The 24,523-nt window shown below is 43.2% G+C and overlaps 1 protein-coding gene across 3 annotated transcripts in view; it reads left to right on the top strand.

Annotated features, from left to right (window-relative positions):
• The first annotated feature begins 17 nt into the window (after positions 1 to 17).
• CLIP2 (CAP-Gly domain containing linker protein 2) overlaps positions 18 to 24,523 on the top strand; it is a 97,773-nt gene continuing 73,267 nt past the window's right edge. Inside the window, exons 1-5 of one of the 3 annotated variants that reach the window (XM_053995335.1) lie at positions 18 to 52; positions 2,809 to 2,947; positions 4,088 to 4,252; positions 4,385 to 5,415; positions 8,465 to 8,665. The gene's annotated coding sequence lies outside the window, so the exon portion shown is untranslated. Of the gene's footprint in view, positions 53 to 2,808; positions 2,948 to 4,087; positions 5,416 to 8,464; positions 8,666 to 18,919; positions 18,994 to 24,523 lie in introns of those variants that run through there. The other 2 variants (XM_053995337.1, XM_053995336.1) reach the window with 2 other exon arrangements.

Here is a 24,523-nt window from a genome sequence, read left to right as displayed (position 1 = left end):
GTGCCAGGGCAGTGCTGTGCTGGTGAGGGGAGGCCGCTCGCAGCTCGGCTGGGTGGGCTTGTGCTCGTCCCTTTGGACTCGCTGGGCTCCCTACCCTACTGCGTGTTAAGGCAGTAACAGCCATAACATGTTTGCATTTCAGGGGTCTAAACCTTTGCTTTTTCTATCTAGCTCTATTTCCCGGCCCCCTCAAAATGAAAACAATAGAAGATGCTTTGCAAATTACTGCAAGCAGTTATGTTATAGTCGGGGGATGATTCTGGCTCTGTTTATTGAACACATATAATGTATACAGGTTGCCTAGGGAAGCTCTGGCTGCCCTGTTCCTGGAAGTGTTCAAGGGCAGGTTGGATGGGCTTAGAGCAATCTTGTCTACTGGAAAGGGTCCCCATGGCAGAGGGTGGAATGAAATGAACTTTAAGATCCTTTCGAACCCAAACCATTCTGAGATTCTATAATTCTAAATGTTCTTTTCTAGGTTAAGTAAAGGTGGCTCATCCACCTACATCAAGACTCTTTTTTTTTTTTTTTCTTTATTTACAATTTTGATGAGGTGTTATGGTACCAAGCTCATTGGTACCCCTACATGCTACCAGCCCCTGACAGAGAACTGGGTTGTTGATTCTATAGCATTAGAATTTGGAAATCAGTACTGATTTTCAACCTCAGTAGTTACTGTGGCCTTGGTACATCTTTCAGCTCTGTTTATGCTCCACATAATTAATGACATTTGTGTTAGCTCAGTGGACAGAGCATCTGTCCTTCAGTCTGGGCCCTGATTCCTTGGGAAGTGTTTCTAATTTAAGATTGGTGTGAGGCAGGAACTCAGAACTGACCATATTTGCAGCTCAGTGTGAGCAGTGATGCTCCTCTGAGGGAGTAACTTCCTCTTACTCATCACAACATTTGTTTTGCTGTGTTACTGTCAGTGCCTGTTACTGGTATTTTGAGGCTGACATATGAGCATTTGCCTTCAGCCTGTAAAAGTGGTTCTGCCTATGGCCTGACAGTGATGGAGTTTAATGAGTTTCTCCTAAGACTCTAAAACTCTGGAGGGTCAAGTTTCTGTTTTGCAAAGTGCAGTCTCATATCTGAGTTTTTATGGTAAGTGCTTTAATCTTGTTTTGCACATTATTTTTCTTAATAGCTGTAGTAGTTCCTAGTGGCTGTGGGATAACTATTATGTAAGGGTAAAACTGGAATTGTTCTGCACTTTCATGTGCCTGGCTGACTTAACATCACCAGTGGATTGACCACCTCCGTTGGAGGTAAAGAAGATAATTAAATATCACCACAATTACATGGCATATGAGGGGGAGAGTTGGCATCTTTTTTGGTGTTCGAACTGCTTGTTCCTGTAATTCTCAAACTCATTCTGCTCACTCTGTTACTCTTGTCTGTAGATTTCATTTTCTGCAGTGCTCATCAGAACCCAACATGAGACAGTGAAATACTGTTGGTCATAACAGCCTGTCAGTGCAGCACCCTGGATATGTTTTGATTTCTTGCCAAATTAAACAGTAGTTCTGCTCTTAGGAAGTTCCAGCTTCTAGATAAGATATCATTTTCCTGGCTAGCATTAATTCTACCACTCTACATGTGGAATTGCTGCTGATAAGCACTCAAAGGACAATAAGAAAGGCTAATGATAAGAATTGTTGCAGAGAGCCTGATGACAGATTTTGTGATATGTTTCTGCTAACAGTTGAAATGTGGTTTTGAGCATGGTCTCCTAAAGAGCTGCAGCCCCAGTGTAGGCAGGAGCTTCTCACAGTGGTTTATCAAACACAGAACAAGTATTTATTGAAGGCACAACGATATTGCTAGGGATATGTGGCAGGTGGACAGGCACATGAGCTGAAAGTTTTAAAACCCATCATGTCCCAAAATCTGAACAGTTCTTATTGTAGTCTGACAGTTGAGATCACAGGATACACCCAGAGTTAAATGAATTCCAAATTCAATGCTGAAATAGCAGAACTTTTGATGTGTCATCAGCAATGCCTAAATACACATGTATGCAGATGTACTGTGTTATCCTGAAAGGAGAATACTCCTGAATTTAAGAGGATTCTTTCAGACCTTTCTCCCTCACACCCCAAAAGATGTATAGAAAAGATTACTAAGTACTTGTAATCAGCATAGAGTACAGAGAAGGGCTTTTTGCTAATGGTTTGTTCAGCAATGGGAGTGATCCTCTTCAGTGTATTCAAACAGCATCTAGTACTAGTAGTGGAGACCCCCGTCAGAGAAATAAATCATGATCTTGCAGTTGGCCCAGCAGCAAGGAAGTCGTAGCTGCAGATTCTTGAGGTGTAGGGAACAGGTCTTCTACAGATCATATGGAAGGTCCTCTCAGACCAGCTCTAGTCCCCATGGGGAAACTAAAGCCCAGCACAACATGTTTTGTCAGAGAACTGGGTAAATGCAGAAGTTGTGGCGAAAGAATTGCTGTTTTGCTTGCTACGGTTGGTGACAGTGAGTGGGGCTTGTTTGGAGTTTGAACAAAAAATTGAAATTAGAAGACACTAAAAGTGAGGCAGTAGCTGAAGACAGTGAAAAGCAAGAGTGAGGATGATATGAGGTGTAAAACCCAGAAAGCAATAGAAATAAAGCATGAGAGGAAATTAACTTCAAGCAATTGTTAGCAAAAAGTATGGATCTGTATATTCAGTAATAAAAATTTCTTATATGTGGTTTCGGGACAGAGGGGAGAACCATTTACTATTCAAGGTTGTTTTGGGTTAAATCTATGAATTCAGCTTACTGTTGCTGTTAGGGTTAACACTTGTGCATGTTATCCTGCAGGTCTAGAAGGCTAAGGGCTGAGATCTTAAATTGCAGTATTAAGAGAAGTGCAGACTTCCTTGGGCTGTGCACCGCTGGCCCCACTGCTGCAGTTACAGCTTCAGCTCCAGCTGCAGCCGCTGCTTTTTGACGGCCACAAGTGGGTCATGGAGCACAGATCACCTCTCTGCCAGGGATGTGTGGAGTCTGCACTCCCCTTGCAGGCTGTTCCCTCTCTGTGCTCTCTCCCTTTCACACAGCTAGGCTGGAGAGAATGGAATGAATTCTCATCTACCAACCATTTCATCATGTGGTCACTGAGGCTGAAAGCAGAGAGCAGAACAAGAACAAATAGTGGGAGTGACAGTAATGATGGGGCTGTTAGAAGGGAAGCTGGGCTGGTGCTTCATGAAATAGGGCATCACTGGATTAAGAGGTTTCTTGGGCTTGATGTGTCTGCACCCAAGATTGTCAGGGGCCCTGATTCCTGCAGAGTTGCTGTGCTTGAGCTCTAGAGCAAAATGGGAGGATGCTGTCAGTATATGCAGGTATTAACTTGTCCTTGTTCTTGTAGCATCATGAGCCCTGGCCATTCTTCGTGTGTTTATCCATGCAATGGCCCTGGGGGGTACTGCTGTGCTGAGCTATTTTATGGGTACCCTCTAAAATCTCTTGCTAAGTGTAATGGCTGAGGTCCCACATTTTCTCTTCATCAGCACATGGCCATCTCCCTGTTTGTTTCCCCATCCACTGCCTCATCCTTACTCTTGTGCCATCTCCAAGAGCTGCAGAGGAACAGCAGCTCACCAGCACACTCTGAGTAAAAACAAAGTGACACCTGAGCACTTTTATTTGCAGCATCTCATTGTTTCTTACATTTTCATCAAGTACCTTTAAATCTTTTTTTTAATGCTGCCACACAAAATTTTAAGCAGCGTGCCACCAACATCTGCAGTCAGGAAATGAATAGTGCTGGAAGTGAGGCAAGGCACAGGTCATGGTGAGAGAGCAGCTGGAAAGATCAAGTTCAGCTCATTGCTACTGGGAGATTGTAAAGTTGCACATCTTTACAGTTCTTTTCTAGAAACATCTGAAAATATTTAAAAGAATTGGTCTTAAGAGCTGTTTTAAGCCAGAGAAGCTTTATTATGATTTTTCTGTTGAGGTATTTGTTCAGAGCTTTACACTAGGTTATAAGAAAAGGATGCAGCAGCAGTGACTAGCCAGTCCTACTCTCTTGCCCTTTGGATGATTAAGACTGAAAATGTGACTGAAATTTCCTTTCTTTTTCTTCTTTAAGCACGTAATAGAGAGCAACGAGTGTCCAGCCCAAGTCCAGCCGCGTGGTTACAGCTTTAGTCAGTAGAGGGAGTATGGACACCGGGGTTAAAGCCACACAGGTCACCCAAGAGAATCCAAGAGAATTTACTTTCTCCTAGAATGCCTGTTTTGTCTGCAAAACCAGGTAAGTTCTCTACACATGCATTTTTCCTAGATGCCAAAATGCAGCTGTTGGCTCCTAACACGGTTGATGAAGCTGAAAGTGTAGGAGAGGGGAACGATCTTTTGTGCTTGCCATGCTTTTCTTCTGGTGCAGCCTCCCTGGGAGCACTTGCAGTTGATATGGAGCACCACCTTTTCTCCTCCGTGTCAGGATCTTATGTCACCATTAGTGATTGCAGCAGGGTTCTGTTTGCCTCCAGGGAGGACACAGCCTTCACTTTTTCACTGAGGAAGCTGAGAAAGTGACTCTGTGCATGACTTACTGCCAAATGTAGATGTTGCAATGAGCATCCTGCAGAGTAAGTGCTTACTGGGGCTTCTTTGTGTAAGAGGAAGGATCTTAATAAAGAAGAAGGAACCTAATGGCTCTTTGAGCTTTCTGCTTGAAGACTAAGCCCCAGGCTGGTGCAGAACCAGAGGAATTATTTGGGGGCTCTGATGAATGGTACAATTCAAGAGTTTGAAATTGAGGTAGGCAATATGGGTTCATCCATTCTTTTACTAGTGTGTCATTCTCTTTGTGTTTTCAGATGTAACACTTGGTCTCTGTTTCCCATAAAAATGGGAATGTGGACTGGCTTGATTTATGTTTATCAGAAACTTCAAAAGAAATTTGCAACAAATCTGATATAAAGTGAATTGTACTTTTTAATGTTACAGTATTGCCTGACTTTTGGTCAGACACCATGTAGCCAGATACAGCACAATACTGCCAGGGTGCATCCAGCATTTGTACTTTCTTGTGCTCATTCCTTGCATTAGCAGTCTGGGAGCATTCTCCACTGACTGCCCCTAATTGGTACTGCATGACATTATGCAACCCATTTCAGCTGCATCTAGTCTCTTAAATGCTGGGCAGAACTTCATCAGAGACCTTGTTTGGCTGAATGTAACAAAATAAATCTTAACATTCATCTGCATTCATTCTGTACATGTCACAGATGGAAATGCAATAGTATTGTTGTTTATCAACAGCCCAGGATTTAACTTCCAGTCCAGGCTGAGGAACTCTGGATTCATTCAAGTCTGCAAAGCATGGGTTTAGAAGTGTCAGAAGGAAGAGCTGCTGTATTCCAAGCCATCAAGTTCCTAAAGCAGAAGGGATGAATTTAGCCAAAGGTCAAGGTAAGGGTCGAGTCTGGTTTGATTTAAAGTGCTCATGATAGAAAATGTGAGAAAAATAACAAAAATAAAAAAGGAGTTATTATCTTCAGATCTCTGTGTGCATTTTTCTGCCTCTCCTCATGTGTGTGGGTTTTTATTGTGTTGTTTTTTCCTTTTCCTTTCATTCTGACTGCCCTGCTATGACTTATTTCTCATTTGCTCAGCCCTACAGGGGAGGTATTCTGAGGGCTAAAATTCATTAGGCAGTAATTAAAGCAATGAAGGAGGCATGTTAATGTAAAATATTACATTTCTTCTGTAGTTTTCAAGAGATAACTCTTCTGCATGTGTCATCTTTTAGGAAGTCTGACAGAAAGTAACAGGTAACATCTTTCTTTCCCTTAAGATTCCAGAATTCACAGGAAGCTCAGGCTTCTCAGAAAATTTTTGTTAGTGTCCTGTGCAAAATAATTAAAGTTCAGAACCAATCAGTGCTGATGGAAAGGCCCCTGAGGGGAGGCACAGCCAGTGCTGGGTGTTGGGTTTGAGCTGTGAGGGACTGATGGTTGTTCCTCTGCACACAACTAGAGATGACAAACGACATCTGCACCTTCATGTCATCTTCTCAGGCAAGCAAAGGATTGCAGAGGATTGTTTTCTCTACTGATAACAAGGGTGGTCTGTTATTGGGGACACAAGGAAATGGAAGAGGGTGTTCTCTCTATCTGGGAAGAGATCTCTTTTCCCATTAAGGTGCTTATTCTGGCCTCAGGTGTGGTCCTATTCTAAAAGGCACTTTTCTATTCTAAAGGCACTTCTAAAGGCAGTTTTGCAAGGGCCTTTAGTCCTATTTTAAAGGCACTTGCAAAACAATATTTAGAGTGATGTAATTTTGGGACATGAGTGAAGCCTGGCAAAGTGGGGAAAGGAATTATCCAGAAAATTCAAAGCAACAGCTTGTGCAAGTGGCTGGGGTAAATATTAAGCTCTCCTAACTAAACTTGGATGGATCCCATCCTGTAATGCATCTGTGCTGACTGCACATCTTGGATTCCCCCTCTGAGGCAGTGATTCCCTGCAGGATCCCCACTGCAGGACACCAGCTGAGTGTGTTCCCTCCTGGGTCACCACATGGACATTCTGGGTGCAGTTTGCCCTTTGTGATCCTCCTTCCTACCATGGCAGGAAGGCTGGAAGGAAAGCAGCTTTCATGCTTCCATCCTGCACCCCTGCCCCTCCTTCTTGATGTCCTGGACACTTGCCAGCCTGTGACCAACTGTCCCCAAGAAATATTTGCTTCCTGTATTTTTTTTTTTTTTTTTTTTTTTTTTTTTTCCTTAGGCCTCCAGAGGCCTCGTTTTTCATGAATAAAAGATGAGCTGTTCTCCTGGAGCCATGAAGGGAGGAAACCACTGCCAGTGCTTTTTATTGCTGTGGTTGCTGATGCCTCTGGCCTCACTGACAAAGAGAACAGAGGAGAGAGGAAAGGGCTTGAGGGTTTAGTCCAGTGACTGTTTGCAGTGTGAGCTGTGCTGTCTGGAGCCAATACTGAGGAACAGCTGACTTTGTAGTACCTTATTTCAAGCAGTTTGTAACTAAGGAATTAAAACATTTCAGTTTGAACTGAAATTTTTGATGGCTAATGCTTGGGTTTCAGTCTCTTCCCCACCTTTTATTTCTTATTATTTTTTGTCCAGATGAATGTAGAGTTGTACAATCTCTTGTCATAGCTGAATCACACCTTGATTTTTCTATCAGTTTCAAGAGTTTATCAAGATTCTTTTGCAGTAGCTTAATTTTTGTTGCAGCTCCTCTTGTCTTGGCACTTTGTTCAGAGTTAATAGACGGGATATGCAAACAATAATATTAAATAGTAGTGTTTACCTTGTTGGTTACTGTGCTTGAGCTCCTACTTTGAAGACGTAATGGATGAAGTGAAGGGATATAAAATACTACTTTCTTACCCATATGAGTAAATACAAAGGTATTTACTATGTTTTTTTTTTCCTGGGCTTTAGGAACTATTATCTCCTAAACATAATTTGTCCTAGAGATTTCCAGGCTGCCAAGCAAAGCTTTTCATGCAGATATTTCTTTTTACTGTTATACTGGTACCAGAGTTGAGATCTGAGACTGATTCCCAGACCATTTCTGAATTCTTAATAATTCTCCTAAGACAGTCCCTGAATTCAGTACTCATGTCAGCTAAGAACAGGTCAGTTTTGTAGATGTATTTTTGTAATTGTTTCCAAATCTATTCTGAGATTTAGCTTTCCAGTTCTGCAGGTATGCTTATCAATGACATTTTGGTAGAAACTTTACCTGAATGGCTAAAAACCTGTTTAATCCAGGTGGCACATTTACTGGAAAAAAGATGCTGCCAATATACATGTGGCAAAACTAAATCAGGAAAGTTTGAAATGTCTTGCCCAAAAAGAGAGAAGCTTGGCCTTTATTCCCTATACTGAACACATTTGACTTCTTCCTTTAATGACTTAAACAATTACATTTGTGCAGGGTTTATGCATATTAATAAGCATGCCTATATGCATATATTTACATGTTTGTACATGCAGGGTATTTGTGTATGACACTTTATAGGTTTGGTTAAATACAAGTTGACCAGTAGCTCAGAAAAAGGTCTTAGATTTCGAAGAATATTAATCCCTAAACATTAAATGCAGATTCTTCCACCCCTACAATGGATATTTGGTGATTATTTGATTATTTCATCCACTTCTTAAATTAAACAAAGTTGTTCAAGACATTTGTGCAGTATTTCAGTTATTAATGTAAAATATTATTTATTGCTGCACTAGAGGAGGATTCTTAGTCAAGCAAGGTGCTTCCCAAGCAGTAGGGCTGTATAAACTATGTGCTCTAAGTCCTCTGTGACTATACTGTTTTTCAGAGACATCCCTTTTTGTCTGATCAGTGAATTCCCATTTTAAAACCTCCTGAAATGTTATGGCATAAGGTATTAAAGGTGCTGAAAGGTCACAAAATGTTGCATATTGTCATTAGGGTGAATGTGAGCTGGGCTTGAGCTGTTGCTTTCTCTGCCTTCCAGGGGTTCATCTCCTGTTGGTGGGTGATACAGCAACACAGATGCCACCTGCACCGAGTTCTTTCACTGTAGGAGACTTGTTGGAGTGGAACAGAGAAATGCAGAGCTGCAAACACAATCTTGGTTGTAAAATGCATCTGTAGCAGCTTTACAAATGGGATTGATTGTACAGATTATCTGCCAGAAGCTTCACTGGGCTTAACTGTGAGTAGATGGTTTGACCTAATACAACCAGAATAAAGCAAAATGCCCCTTATGAACTTCCCTGGTTTTAATGCATTGTAATATTCACAACTGTGCTTAGTAAGCCTCATCTCAGAATGGGAATATTACTTACAGAAAATAACCTCAGGATACAGTGCTACAGCATGTTGTATGTACACATGCACATCAAGTGAAAGGTATACAGAGGAACAAGATACACCTCACCTGGTCTAGGTTGTAGGTTATAAATCAGTTTATTAGAACTGGAATTTTATGGAAGTGAATGATGGAAAAGATAGCTGCCAGAAGTAGACTTTATTTCCCCAATACATCAGTCAGTGTAAGTAAGGTATTTGACTTCTTTATGCAGCTGGAAAACAGAGTAGAAGGGAAGAGTATAATTAGAAAATCCTGTGCTGCAGCAAAGTGAATCTTTATTGAAGAAATGAAGGGTTTAGAAACTATAAGCTTATGCTATTTCTTAATGACATCCCACTGCACCTCAAAAAATAAAACACTGGGAAAGGCTTGATCCTGATTAGGGAACTATGAACCTGCAAGCCAGATCACAGCAGTGCACACTTGCTGTGGAGCTGATTAATCTAATTGATTTCCTGGAGATAGCTCCTGTAGGTGCAGTTAAACCTGGATTTATGACTTTAGCTAAATTTGGGCTGCTATTCCTTGTTGAACTCAGCAGGCTGGGAGCACAATATGCTTCCTAGCACCGCGTGCTTGGATGAAGTTTCATGGCAATGGGTGACAGAATCATCTCTCTCACTCAGACAAGCCCATACAGAGCCAGCTGTGGGATGTGGGTTGTGGGGCTGAGAAGGGATTGCAGACTGCTGCTGCAGAGATCAGGGCTTCCAGGAGAGCTGGGTGGCAGCATGTCCTTGCCGAGGCCTTGGCTCTGGCAGTCTCCAGGCACATTTCCTGTGCAAACAAATGGCAGAATTGTTGTGGAACAGGTCTTGTTTTGTGTTGGGAATGACGCCTGCCTCCTGCAAGCCCACACTGGTACAGAAGTATTTCACTCTTCTGTCTGCTTCTGGGATATAGGCTTACAAGATTTTTCATACACTTGACATCTCTCAAAACAGCACAGTCCCAAGGCAGGAATGATGGAGTGAATCCAACAAGGTTCTACTTTCTTTTCATCTGCTGCCCAAATTGACCTGCTTATGTACTTCTAGATCTATCAGGGACAAAAACTGGTCTTTAAATGCAGCAATATGTTTTTTTTTAAGCAATGTGGGGATAGGGAGAGTGTAACTGTTCTGCAAGTTTGAAGTGCTGTTTACAGGGGTTATCTCTAATATCCTTTTTATGTTCCATGGAAACAGCTTCAGGGCTTTATCATGTCTGTAAAGAAGGATTTGCATGAGCTGGGTATTCTAAGTGGGGAAATTGTTACACTTCAACTCCTTGACTATTGGGACCTGAAAGTCACAGCAGTATGTCATTTGCAAGGCAATTCTCTCTGGAAGTGCAATATGGTTTTGTTTTACGACCTTGATGTCACAAAGTATTAATAATCCACCTCACTTGCAAACAAAAAACAAAAACAAAACAACCCAACAAGGTACAATCATTAGTTTGGATTTTGGGTTGGTTTTTATAGTCTGCTTAAAAATCACAGCTTTTGGTGTGATACATAGGCATGAATGCAGGGGGTTTCTCTGTCAAACTTGCCTGGATACAACAAATAAATGAATTTCAGTCTGTTGGGAGGACAGCTGTTTCCATGACATTTTAAGCCCAGTTTGTAAGTATCTTCATCTCTTTTCTTAGCACGCTAAATGGGCATTACATGGCTTAATTAATATTTGTGTTTTTCATACCAAAAAAAGGTTAGATTAATTTATTTCCTTTCTTCAATAAACGTTTCAGATAGTAACCTGCTATTTCTGTTCTGTTACCACAAACATTCTTAGAAGTATTGCAAAGGATGTGAAATTAAAAGTACAGGTGAATTACTGACTGGAACAGGCCAGATGCCTGTTCAGGCAAACACCCCCTTTGAGAAGTTCACTGTTACCACAGGCTCAAAGAAAAGAGAAACAAACCTTAAGTGTGATTTACAGCAATCCTAGAATCTGTTCAGAGAAGTTTACTTTTCTTCAGGAGTTATCTCATACTTTTATATTTTAATTAGAATTAACATTGTTACTGCTACAATATAACTATGTTAATTGCCTTTAATATATTCTGGTATTGAATTCCACAGGATAATTTACCTTAATTGTATTTTCCCACTTGTTAGCTTTACATTTGGGTTTTTTTTTCACTTATTAACTTTGTATTTGTTGTATATTATATTGAGCTCGTCTGTCAGTACTTAGGACTGGAACAGAGAAGGCAGCATTAGCTATTTTGATGTGTGCCTTCCATATTCATTCTGATGAGTTAAAGCACTTTACAGATCAGGTTAGTTTGTATCTCATTGTTTCTCTTTTGCTGTTGCAAAAGCAGTTGTTGACTGCTTGAGTTGCTGAGGGAGTTTCCATTTTACACCAGCAGTAAAACCAAAAAATGGATTAGGATCCAATTCTCATGTGTCACTGTACAGTGCTCTATAGAACGCCATGCTGGCTGCATTTTCACAGTAATTCTTTCTTACTGGAACACATGTAATTTATGTAGTGCAATTAATACAACTAAATTAACAGGAAACTGAAGAAGTGTGTGCAAGTTCCTGGATCTGGGTTATATCATGGCATGTGACAGCCAAAATCCATGTTATAAAGGATTTGCTGTAATAAACATTCTAAAATGAAAAGGAACACCTGGGAAAGCATCAAGCTGTCTCAACCTTTCTACATCTGTTTAGAGTAAGGCTGGGATTTTTGGGAGTCAAGGCTGCCCTTTGCTCCTGGCAGTCCCTGCAGCAATATCCAGTTGGTGAGTGAGGTCATCTGGGGCATCTTGCTACTCTCCTGTCACAGGACATAATATTTCTGCATAAAGAAATAACCCCCTTTATAGAAACCTTTTGATAATATTTCTGCATAAAGAAATGACCTCTTTTTTATAAACCTTTTCTTTAAACCTTTTACCATCATACTGAGAACTGACAGCAGGGATCAGTGGATGGTTCTCCAGTGCTCTCTTGGTGACAGGATAACAGCCTATTCCATCAGTACTGAGACATGATGTGCAGAGGGTTTGGGCTGGGTATTTATACTCTGCCCATTACTGTGGTATTTAAATTACATCAGACATGGTCTTTGGTTGAAACCTCTCCTTAATTAAAAATATCCCTTGGCAGGAAGCAGAGGGCAGTTGTACTGTTAACAGCCTCCTACCTTTTCCAGACTCCTTCTGCCTTACACAGGAGAATTGCTACTATTCCATACCTCACATACAGCTCTGGCAGAGCTCATTATTGTGAGACTTACATCACAGCCATTACACAAACCTGTTTGGGTCCAACTGACTGCTTTAGTGACTGGAAATCAGTGGACTGTAGGTGATCCTGCATGGGACTGTGAGCCTTTATGCTCCAATTTTTCTCATCTGCAAGTGGTTACAAAGATTGTTTCTTGTGTGCCTTAGGATCTTCTGGAAAATGTTCCCTATGTTAAACTACAGTGTCAGAGCCTTTTAAAGGATAGTTTTGCTTTTCTGGGAATTAAAGGCTGAGAAACCGAACTGGATGTTTCAGTGGTCAGTGCCCACAGCCACAGCAGCAATCCAAACCACGTCCAGGCACTGCCTGCTGACAACATTTTAAAAGCCTGCCTTAAGTGTCAAAATTGAAGTCTCGTTTCCCTCCCCTTCCCCATTAAACACAACTTTAGTTGTAGGTACTGAAATCTTTTTTGAAGTCTTGGACAGAGGTAGGAAACTTTTTCATCCTGGCTCCTGTCCCTCAGCCTTGATCTTCTATCATGCTCCAGTTCATGAAAAGGAAACAGGATTCTCCTGCCTCTCACAGTGCATTCTGTAGCTCTGCTAGAAAACATCTGGTGCTTCTTTTGGGTCTAAAATAGTCTTTGTGGCAACGCCCAAACAACATGGAAATAAACAGCTTTTTAATTTTTTCTCACCAAGTACAGGCTGGCCCCAGTTTGTTACAGAACTTATTTGATGAGGTCAGAGAACACAATAAATCTTGACACTCTTGGTGACAAGAAGAAGAGGTATATAGGGGGGAATAATTTTTTGACATCCAATGAAAAATATTGATCCAGAAGGAATTTGGACTTGCAATGCACAGAGACTGAGCTTGGAGAGTTTGCGGGCATGCTCATGATGCTTTGACAACTGGAAAAATGCAGAGTTGCCCCGTTATGGTGGATCTTTGTTTCCCTGCTTTTTGGAGGACACATGGAACTATACAGGGAATTATCAGAGGTTTATAAAACAGGCTATGCTTCACCTAATCAATAGACTGTAGGACACCACACTGGGAGCTCTAAGGCTGGCTTTCTTCTCTGGATTGAATGTGTATAAAAAGAAGTGCATGAACTGAATGAAGAACATCATAATGCCCAGGATCTGCTTACCTGGATTCTGTGTGTTAGGGGGCCCTTGGACAATAAACTTATCCCTCTCAAATTTGATTCCAAGTCTACAAAATAAGGTGGGTTTTGCTCACCTTTGAGGTCAGGAGGCTTACGAGTCTCTTTTATCTCTATTTGGCTCATCTGTGGAGAGAGGGCTTGGCAAGGTATACCTTCAAAAATAGATGGTGGCCCTTGTGCCATGGGACAAGGCATTATGATGTTCTTCATTCAGTTCATGCACTTCTTTTTATACACATTCAATCCAGAGAAGAAAGCCAGCCTTAGAGCTCCCAGTGTGGTGTCCTACAGTCTATTGATTAGGTGAAGCATAGCCTGTTTTATAAACCTCTGATAATTCCCTGTATAGTTCCATGTGTCCTCCAAAAAGCAGGGAAACTTGCCTGGGTAAGTGCAATTGGCAGTTGCCCTGATCTTTGAAAATGAACTAATAAAGGACAGTCTTCTCTTTAGTCTTGATTTAGACAAGCAACAAGATTTAGGGCAATAACAGGGAAAATAAATATGTGGTACTGTGCTGGAATGGTTTGTTCACTACTTAACCTCTGGTTTTTTGCTGTGTTGTTCCCTGCCGCCCCTGAATAAGATGTTATGCTTATTACTGTCAAATCTCCCTTTAGTCTCTCCATGCTCTGATCCTCCTGTATTACTTTTTTTCAGTCATGCTTTGTTGTAGATGTTTGACTCAGTTGTGATGCAGATGTCAACCAACACATTTCTGTTTCAGCTGAATGAACAGCTATGTTCACAGATATTTCTCCTCTCTATTTACTCTCATTTACTTCATCTGTAAAGAGGAGCTTCATCTTCAGACGAATGACTGATGATAATCTACTGACTTAATAAAAGAGCTATTCCAAGTTCTCCACTGCCAGTGTGAATTTACATAGGGCATTTGGACACACACAGAATTTCAGAAGGTCTCCACTTAATGGATGCTGAATTTCTCTGAACATCCACTTGCCTTTGGGCTCATGGGCAGGAAACAGCCTTTGTGATGAAAATGGCACTGTTTCTTCAGTCATGCAGTGTGATCTATCTTACTGTTTTGTATTTGTGTGGAGTGCTGTCCCACATTCCTTGGAATCATTGCTACTGCAGTAAGGTAGTTTACTTTCAAAATGTGGAACAACAGGAACTAGGCTGTGTTAATGAATAAATTATACTGATGGTTGGAGTTTAAGTAACAGCTAATGCACTAATTTCAGTATAGGAAACACACTAAAAAAGCAGTAAGAGCTCCTCTTGATCTTCATAATTAATGAGAACTGCCATGATCCTTCAACATATTTCTACCCACACTTCCTTTTATGTTAAGAAATATACAGGAACTCACAGAAGTCAGCTGGTAGAAAGCCTTCACAAAGCACTTTCCAGCACACTGTACAAGCCAAGGGTGTTCCCCTAAAGGGTCCTGGAGCCAGACCTTGCCCATGTTGAATCCTGGCCAACAGCCTCATTTCTTCCAGTGAAACAGAACAAAGTGAGGCCTTCAGACAAGAGTGTACCCAACACACACCTCTGAGCTATGTGTACCCAAATAAGCACCATTAGCTGTGCTGAGTGTCTCTGGAAGGGGGATGGGTGGGACTGTCATCACTTAACTTTAAACATCTCATTTGGCTAGTTCTCAAATATCTCTTTAATTCATGGATGGAAGGGAGCATCGTTAGCGAGCAATTAATCCATTTTAGGTCTGCAGTACGATGGTGGGAATTCTACCCCAGTGCCTGTTCCTCTGCACTCATTACATAGAAAGCTTAGACAGTTGACTTGGATATAAATGTCTGAAGATGAGGAGTTTCTCTCACCTATCTACATACAACAGAATCTGCTGGATATTAGAGGCTTTGTGGTGGCTCTGGGTCAGATAACAAATGCCTGAAAACACGTCACACTTGGCTGAATCATTGCAACCATGCAAGATCTTAATTTTAATTTAAAGACTGTTTATAAGAAGTTTCTGAACTTTAGTCTTGGCCTAGAATGACTAAGGCCTAAAGCAGCCACTGATCCTCAAGATAAGAAGGTCTTTCAGCAGCTCTGTAATCAAAGGAAAAAAACAGCTTTTCTTCAGATCACTACTTTAATCTTGTTCCTCCCACCAATGCTGGAATTTTGTGTTCTGCCCCCAGATGCAGAAGGCTCTTTATAGTGTCAGCCTGAATGAACAGTAGGAGCTTACGCTGTCATTGTGGCTGCACCTTTGAGGTGCTGGAAATCACATAACTGAAAGTTGACAGTAATGAAGTTGTGCAATATTTTCAAATATCGTTTCTGCCACCACTCAGTTCCCACAGTACATAGGCAGGGATTTCTAGGCCTGTGGTAGGGAAAAGAATGAAGGGATTCAACTCAAGCCCTTGTTGGCATCTGGGGTCTTGATATCAGCCCTTCATGTGGCCTTTATGTGAACTGTCATCTTTAAAAGGTTGCTGCCTTTGGAGAACAAGTGAAGGATTGGGGCATTAGGGTGGGTAACTTACTGGTATGTGACAAGTTGAGTGTCTCACCAGCTCTTTGTGGAGAGGTGCTTTATCTCTGATGCTGGTGAATAAAATGGAACGATACTTGAAGATTTTGGCTGTCTTTATTTAAACAATATAGATAACAGCAAAACACAAAATATTAGCTCTTTTTGTTTCCCTAGATGCAGGCATGAATATTCCCTTGGTTTTTGCATTATATTGTCTGTGTAATGCTTCTGTTTGTCAGAGTAATTTAAAAGAAAACAGCAGTGAAGCTTTTTAGAGATCCCAACAGCTAATGCAAATACTTGTCAAATCACAGTAATGGATCAGTCAAGTGAAGACAGTTTTGCCTATCTGTGAGAAGCCACTTTTCAAAACAAGATATATATCATATCACAGAAAACAAGAAGGTAGTAGAGAGTACTATCAGGAAAATGTGATAGCCCAGAGATGTCAGAGATCACAGACCAGCTCTCTACACATAATGGTTTAATTAAAGTCATTATTCTGCTCATCTGTGTAAAATTAACAAGTCCTCACATCTTCATAGGCTGAAACTTACGTGTCTCCTGTGCTCTCCCTGTCTAGGACATCAGTGAGGGGTTCTTTGCCTGCACATAAGCCCCTGTGAATAAAAAAATGGTTACTGGGAAATAGTAGTGTCTGTGGGATGATAGCATTTCAACATTTATAGTCATCCTGAAGCTTTGTGACAAGCAGGTACAACAAAAGCTGAGGGACAGCTTTGTGGGAGAGCACTTGAGAGAAGACACAAATTCAAATCTACAGGCACTTCAGCCACATCACTGCCAGAGCTCTGTCCCTGGATAATCTTTCTTGCTCTCCCTGGAAATTCCCCAGAGAAAGTTTAGTCAGAGAGGCAGATTTGTCAAAATGATTCAAGGAAATGACTGCAAGAGCTGTGAACTTTTTTCTAGCTTCATCGCATTGAAGCCAGTGGGCTTGATTCTCCTCCCAGAGCTGCTGCGTGTACCACATTTGCAGGCAAAATATAACCCCAGACCTGCTGACCTTCTTTGTCATGTAGACCAGAGCTGTAATTTAAACATTTATGTGGAAGTTATTTGTACTAAGAACAAATTAGTGTATATAAAATTGAGCATAAAATTGTACGATTGATCAAAAATGAGGTTTAACTTCTAAGCAATTCTTGATTTGAAATCCTACCCTGAAGTACCTGAAAATATTAAAGAGGATTTTTTTTCCCCAGAACTCCTTTAAATTTATACTCCTTCTTACCAAATGCATGTCTGCATGCAATGCTTCTTGTTAGTCTCACAAAGTGAGGTCACCATCATTGTTCTACCATCATTTGGATAAGGAAAGAGACTTGGACCTATGGATAGGGACTGACTGAGCTGGCAAATCAGAGGTGGAGCTGGATGGAGAAGTGAGAAGTCCTGTTGGAGCCCAAGCCTGATTCAATAGGCACCTTCTCATCTCACTCTTCTCCTGGCACCATACTGTCTCCCTAGGCAACTATAGATTGGAGAGGAGACAAAAATTCTTGTATACAGACTGCAAAGCAATGACTTGAGCTTGGATGTAGGAAAATGTCAGGAAAATGCAGCTAACTAGCAGTTGAAGCAGAGGCGTTGAAGTCAGGTGCTTCAGGTTCTATTTTTGGCTTGGACCAGCCATTTCACTTCTTACTTTGGCTTCCTCTCTGCAAGATGAAAAATGAGGATGCCTGCAGCTGCCTCCTGGGACTGGATCATCTTGCTAAAACCAGGACTGTCAAATCTTATATTCTGGGTGATGCTCAGTTGACCTCAGCTCCATTCTTCTCTCCGTTGATGCCTGCATCTTCTTCATTTCTATCTCTGCTTTTTTGGGCTCCCGGAGGCAAAACGGAGCAGTGTCACAGCAACAAATCTGGGGATTGCTGCTGGGTGGGAGCTTCCTCTGTTTCCGCATACCCTGGGGCTTTCCACCATAGCATCTGATGTGCAAAATATACTGGGCTGCCCCTTGGGTGATGTGGGTGTCTGTAGAGGTAATAAAGTACATTGAGTAGAGTTATGGCCCTTGTGCAAAGCACTTCCACTCCTGTCTAAATTAGGGATGCAGTTTGAGGGCACAGGCACTAGACAGGTGCTGGAACATGTACAGAGAAAGGCAGGAGAGCTGCAAAGGGTCTGGCACAGAAGTCTGATGAGGAGTGGCTGAGGGAGCTGGGGATGCTCCTTTTCCTGGAGAAAAGGAGGCTCAGGAGGGACCTTCTCACTGTTCACAACTGTCTGACAGGAGGGTGTAGCCAGGTGGGGTCAGGCTCTGCTCCCAGGGAACAAAGGACAGGACAAGAGAAAACAGCCTCTAGTACCACCAGGAGAGGTTTGGATTGGATATTGTAGAAAATTTCCTCATCAAAAGGGCTATGAAGTCCTGGCACAGGCTGCCTAGAGCAGTGCTGGAGTCACAGTCCCTGGAGGGATTTAACAGATGTGTAAGAATTAGCACCTGGGAACATGGAGTAGTGGTGGACTTGTCAGTGCTGGGGGAGTGGTTGGACCCGATGAGCTTAAAGGGGTTTTCCAACCTAAATGATTGTATGGCCCTGCTCCGTTGTATCTCCGTGCAATGTCAGCCCAAGCAGGGTTCTGGGAGGGAACAGCAGGAAGTGGTGAAGGCCAGGTGATGACCACTACCTCAGCCCGGCCATCCTTGCTTTGAATGAACGAGTTTCTAAGGCTGCAGGTGTGTTCTCTTTGCTGCGTTCCCCGTTAAATTCTGGCCAATTGGGGGTCTTGCCTTTTTTTTTTTTTTTTTTTTTTTTTAACTGGAAACACCTCCTGCCCTTCCCTTCTTGTATCAATCAAAATCACTACCACCTAAATTCAGGTGTGCCTGGAGAGCTCCTCCTTACCCGTGCCGCGGGGAGGGAGGCGGCCGCTCCAGCGAGCAAAAGGCGATCTTAACATTATTTCCGATTTTAGGGCAGGAGCGCTCGGGGCTGCGGGCAGCCAGGAGGAGCCTCCGCGCTGCCTTTCCACCCTTCCACCCGATTCCGGGAGGCGCCAGGGCCCGGCAACCAGGAGGATTTCGGCGCGGGGAGGCCCCGGACCGGCCCCTTTGTTCGTGTGGGCCCGGTCGTGAGCCGGGAGCGACAGGGAGCGGCGGTGCCGGCCCCGCATCCTCCTCCGCCCCCGCTGCTCCGAGCCGCCGCCCAGATCCCTCCTCCCGGCTCCCCGCTCCCTCCTCCCGGCTCTCGCTCGGCCGCGCAGGGAGTGGCAGGGCGGCTGCCGGCCGGGCTCGCCTCCTGCGGTGGCACCGAGCCCCCCGACCCGCTCCGCCGGGCAGCCCCAGGGTAAGGGGGACAGCGGGAGGGACGCCAGCGCCCGGCCAGCCCACGGCACAACAAAGGAGGGATGAATGGAGAAGGTGCGGGAGGAGCCCGGGCAGCGGGGATGCGCCGCTCGGTACCGATGGGCGGCTCGGCCGCCGCGCGCATTGTCCTTGGGCTGGGAAAGGCACCGAGCATCCTCGGCGGGCCGGCATCCCGGCTGGCTTCCTCGGCTGGGCAGCACCGGCACCGCCGAAGGCGGGAGGGCTTCGGGCGGGGTGCGGGCCTGCCGGGGGCGCGCACCCACCGAGAGCCCTGGGCAGGGTGCGGGGCGGGCGCTCGCCGCTCCTGGGTCACGGTAAACGCGCGCTTGGAGCGGCCAGGGAGGCAGCGGCCTGATGCCATGGAGACGGAGGTGGGAGTGGGTGTCAGCATCCGTCTCGATGCCGAGCGAGTTTTGGGTTTGAAATGGGAGGAAATTTGTCTTTTGTCTTTGGGAAGCTTGACTGCCTGCTGGGCTCAGTGTCCTCGCTCGGTTTTTCTTGTTTAGCGATCCAGATATTGACATGTACCACATCCTGCAGGATTTGATGTGGGTTTTTTGTCTGGTGCAAGATGTGCTTCTCAGGAAGGCCCAGGTTGAGCTGCTGGCATTGGCATAGTGCTCAGGTTATGAGCAGCCAGGCAGAGGGCTCTGCCCCTTGCATCTCCTGACACAAAACAGCAAAGGATGTTTGGGGCAGCATCCGGGGGTGGAGGCAGAGATATAAGTTGTTATCTCCACAGTGTCCAGACAGGCTGCAGCAGCGTTTTGGAAGCACTGGGAGACAAAGCACTGTGTCAGCACCAAGTGTTATTTGCTGCTCTGTTGAGCATCAGTCTCACAGGCCTACAAACCTTGTCTCAGAAACTCATCCTGCTGGAATGGATGTCAAGTTTTACCAGTCCATCCTTTACTGCTGGCTAGAAGTGCTTCCTTGAGGGTGACTTGCAACTCAAGAACTGGTCTGCATGTGGATGGAGCTATATTTGGGGTGCCTGGCTAGGCTTGTTGGCCTTAGCCTCTGCCCAGCTGCCTGATAACAGCATTCCTCTCCCCATCAGTGCTCCAAGAGAGCCCCGTTAATCAGCACAGGTCTATCATTGCTGGTGTGGCGATGCTTTTGAACACAGTGCAGCTCCTGATCTTACAGCTGGGTCTGAGATACAGCATTTTAAGAAATTACCTGCCTGCTGTTAGAGCCTGCCAGGGATTAGGAAGGAGGGAGTCTGCGTCAAACAGCTGTGTTGTCATGAAAGTTGTCACTGCCTACCAGAAATCCCTGGGAGTACAGGACTTCAAAGGCTCAGCTCTGAGACATGGCACAAGTGACAACATTAGCACCAGCCACTGCAGCACAGCAGGGAGAGGCTGTGCTGGAGCCTGTCTGTCATCCCAGGAGCAGAGATGTGGGGCTGCCTTCAGTTAAGGGAAACCTCCTGTGTTTCTTCAGGAGATGCTCTTAGAATCAGTATGGATGGGATCATCTACTGAGGCCAAGGGTTGGTATGGGCTCTCTAGCCTTGGAGGCTGCCACAATCTACTCTAGCAAGGAGTAGTTCCTGGTGTGTTTCCTCTTTATCCCCACTTGTGCTTTTTGGTTTGGCAGAAGAGGTGATGGAGAACCCAGAGGAGGGGTTTTCTGGTACCAAGGGATGTGGCTGTGTAAGGACATCCAGGTTGATTCTTCCACTGTGTTATTGGGTGGTTAAAATGGATCATGGCATGTGTTCCACCTCCTGATTGAGGCTGTTGATTTTATTTATCAAAATGCTGCCTCTGTCCATGAAACTTGGGGATTTTTTTTTTTTTCCCCGAGAGGGTGTTTTGTAATTCTGGTGAGGAAAGGAGACAGTATATAAAGTGAGTTCCATACCCCAGGTCCATGGTGTTGGTACCACTTTGCAGAGAGTACAATGCCTGGCAAGGTTTAGATACTTTTAAAGCTGTGGGAAAGCCCAGGTATGGGTAGCTAGACCTGAATGTGACTTGTTGCTACCCCTGTGTTAGACACTGGCGTGCACTTATCTATAGAGATATCTGTAGATATTTATGGAGAGATCTGTTTTTTAATGAATGCCTTTTATAAATGTGATTCTTTTCCTGTCCATCTCCCAAGGGCTCAAGAATGACCAAGGAAGTTGCTGACATGGGTTGAGAGCACTATTTTTTCCTCTGTTGCTGACTTAAATGCGCCCAGTAATCAGTCTCTGGCTGTAATTCTTTTATCACTGTTCTTGTGGTATTTATGGTAGAATTTCAGGTCTTGTTAGCCAGGGAGAGCACCTTGGATCATAGTACTGGTGATGTCAGACTCCAGCATGACTTGGGCTTTGTTTTACTGGTCAGTTTTTTAAAGGAACCACATTAAGTTGCTGAATAAAGATGAACTGTCCGTGAAGCCCAGGTTAGAGTAAGGAATTGGGCTTGGTCTTTTTTGTGTCCTACTCCATTCCTGTCTTCTCCATGTGGATCCTTCCTATCTTATCCCACGTGGAAGCTCTTTCTCCGTGGCTGACACTGATGGAGACACACAGAATTCTCAGTGTGTCATTGTACAAAGTCTCTTTCTGCAGCACCCCCGTGCTCTTGGAGCCTTTCCCTGTTCTGCTGAGAGCAGTCTGTGTGCTCTGTTGAGTGTGATGCTAAACAGGACAAAGCAAATGCACTTCCCATAGCTGGATTTAATTTCTTGCTTTTATATGATTGTGCCGTAGCTCTTGTTGTGGAAAAATTACTTCTGTGCATATGACCGATACTTTCTCCTATTCCTGAAAAAAAATCCTGTTGAAACCCCTTTTAAATAAAACCTACAGCAAACTACAATGTTTCTGCATCAGACTTTTTGGAAATCATTCCCATACACTGGTACAGTTTTTATTATCCCATTCTAAATAAGTGAAACTATGTCTATAAAACAGCTGTGGCTGGTTCAGATGCAGCATGAGCAAAGAAAGATGTGTGAAGAGATAAAAAGCAAACTTTTTCATATTTTTGTTGTTTTGTTTTTTTTTTTACTTCAGAATGATGGAATTAAATATGATGCTGACTTGAACTGGCACTGAAGTAAAGTGATATTTTCATTTATTTATTTATATTGAGCTAACATTTAATCACCTGCATAGTTGCAGAGGAATGTGGCACAGACTGGCAAAATTCCATGTTGCAGTTTCTGAGCCTGTCATGGAGTCTCCATCTCCTCGTCCCAGCATACTGAAGCACAAAGGGAATCTAAACTTTGGTTTATTTTGGGAGTTTATGCTCTGAATTCTGCTGTTGATTCCCTTGATAATTCCATTTGTGCCTGTGAAAGCCGAATAATTATTTTTGAAAGTATTTATACTGTGTGTCTATAAAATAAACATTTCAGAAGGACTTCCCAAGTGCCTTGATGGGTTAGATATTCAGGGAGATTGTGGTGCCATCTCTGCCACTGTTTTTTCAGAAGTCTTGAGAAAAATAATTTCTTACTGCTTCTCCCAGGTCCAAAAAGGATGTTGTAATTCTGACCTCCTTTCAGGTTTGTGAATGAAATGCACTGGGGATGTTGGATATGTGGATCTTGGAACTTTTAAATCCCTTTCTGCTCCTTATAAATCCCTTTCCTGTGCTTTCACACATGCTTCCTTTGAAAAGGTAATGCAAATTAAATTGTATTCCCTGTGCCAGAGCTCTTGGTCGAAATAAATTCTATTTTATTTTACTGAATAACTTGCATAGTGTAGGTAAAGACCACGTGGATATTGGTTACACTGGAAAGATTTCACAGAAACTTCAAAAAGTCATTTGATCCATCTGTCTGTTCCAGATTGGATCTGTCTTCACCTGTCATTCAAGGCAGAGGTTTGAAGATTTTTATTTTTCAAAGAATAATGTAGCAATGAAGGAATTTGCACAGCCTCTCTGGGCAGCCTGGCTCAGTGTGAACTGTTTTCTGTAGTGCATGTTTTCCCCTTTGTTTTGTTGTTGTCATTGTCACTTTGCCTATCTGCTTGTTTCTGTGCAAAGGACAAAGCAACACAATTTCTTTTACAGTATGAACTTTTTGCAGCACATCCTCTGGTGGGGCAGTGAAGGCTTCCAGCCTGAGGCACCAGCATCTGACATAGTCACTGACAAAGGATTTCTCTGGCTGATCTGTTCTTTTTCTTCCTTTGGCATATTCCTCCCCTATTTATTTGTTGCATCATGTATTGACAACTTCTGTGTCCTGTAATTAGTACTGGAAACTTTTCAGTAGCCTGTCAGGCACAAAAAGCAGCTGCCTGTTGAAACAAACAACACTTTCCCATTCTTTGTGAACACTCACATTCGTGACCTGCAAGTTCCTCTCCTGGATGCAGGGACTGTCCTGCTTGCAGAACAAACCTCCCTAGAAAAAGAGGCCTCTCCAGTTGTGTTTAATGGGCTTTGTAGCCTCGTATTTGGCTGTTGTATGTTGTGTACTGTGCTACCTCTGTGGCTCCTATCAGCACAGAGTTGGCCCTGGTGAATAATGCCTCCTCCTTGGCTATATTTAACATTTAGCTATTTGTTTTATAACTGAAATCCTTACTATGCAAATTGGAGCAGGTCAGTCTGCAACCTTGGATAAATGCCTTTTTTTTTTTTTTTTTTTTTTTTTTTTTTTTTTTTTTTTTTTTTTTTTTTTTTCCTCTGGACTTTTTTTTCCCAGCTGGTAAGTTTGGCATGTTTAGCTGATGACCCATCCACCAGCCATCCCTAATGGAGATTTAATGGTGGACAATATGGCACAAAAATGCAGGCTTGTGTGGAATATGCTGCTGAGACAGAGGATGCCTGTTGGAGGAAGGATGTTTTGCCTTTCACTCTTTTATGTGTCTGTTTATTTGGGTTTTTACTGGGGCCTGTGTAGTAGCTTTTTGAACTTGCTGAGTCTCATCCATAGGAAAACTTTGTTTATATGTGTACCTATATTTATGTATATTTCTAGTAAATGATACTGGCAATATCAATGCCTCCTGCAAGCTTAATCTTTATGTCTCTGAAGCATCTGCAAGCACTATTCCATTTTTTAATCTCTGAATCTCCCCAGAGCACATTGGCTAGGTGCTGGGAAGGTGTAGGAGCACTTCCAGCACACTTACATGGAAATGTCAAAGTCAAATGCTCCTTTTTGGTGATCATATGATTCAGGTTTACAGAGTGCTGTGTTGCACTCTGCCTCAGGGTGCCAGCAGCTTTGTTTGCCATTGTTAGAAGTGACAACTCAGTTTTTGCTCTTCCTTTTTGGCTGAAACATGACCAGTTTGAGTTAGAGATGTTGTGCCACTGCTCTGCATTGTGATGTAGGGAGGCTGCTTTTGAAAGGGCACTGTACTTGCCTGGCTAGATGAGATTATATCTTGATTCCTGTACAAAATCATGGTTGTGGCTTTGCCTGCATTAGTAGTATAAAAAGAGCCTGTTTCTGTGAGAAGTGAAGGAGCAGCCAGGACACGTGGTGACTCTAAAGCTCTAGCTGGAGCACATAGTGCTGTGGTACTCCAGGAG

The sequence above is a fragment of the Vidua macroura genome, chromosome 20 (genome assembly GCF_024509145.1).
Source record: "Vidua macroura isolate BioBank_ID:100142 chromosome 20, ASM2450914v1, whole genome shotgun sequence".
Taxonomy (NCBI): Eukaryota; Metazoa; Chordata; class Aves; order Passeriformes; family Viduidae; genus Vidua; species Vidua macroura.
Note: the sequence above shows the minus strand (reverse complement) of the source record. Positions and strands in the feature narration are given on the sequence as shown.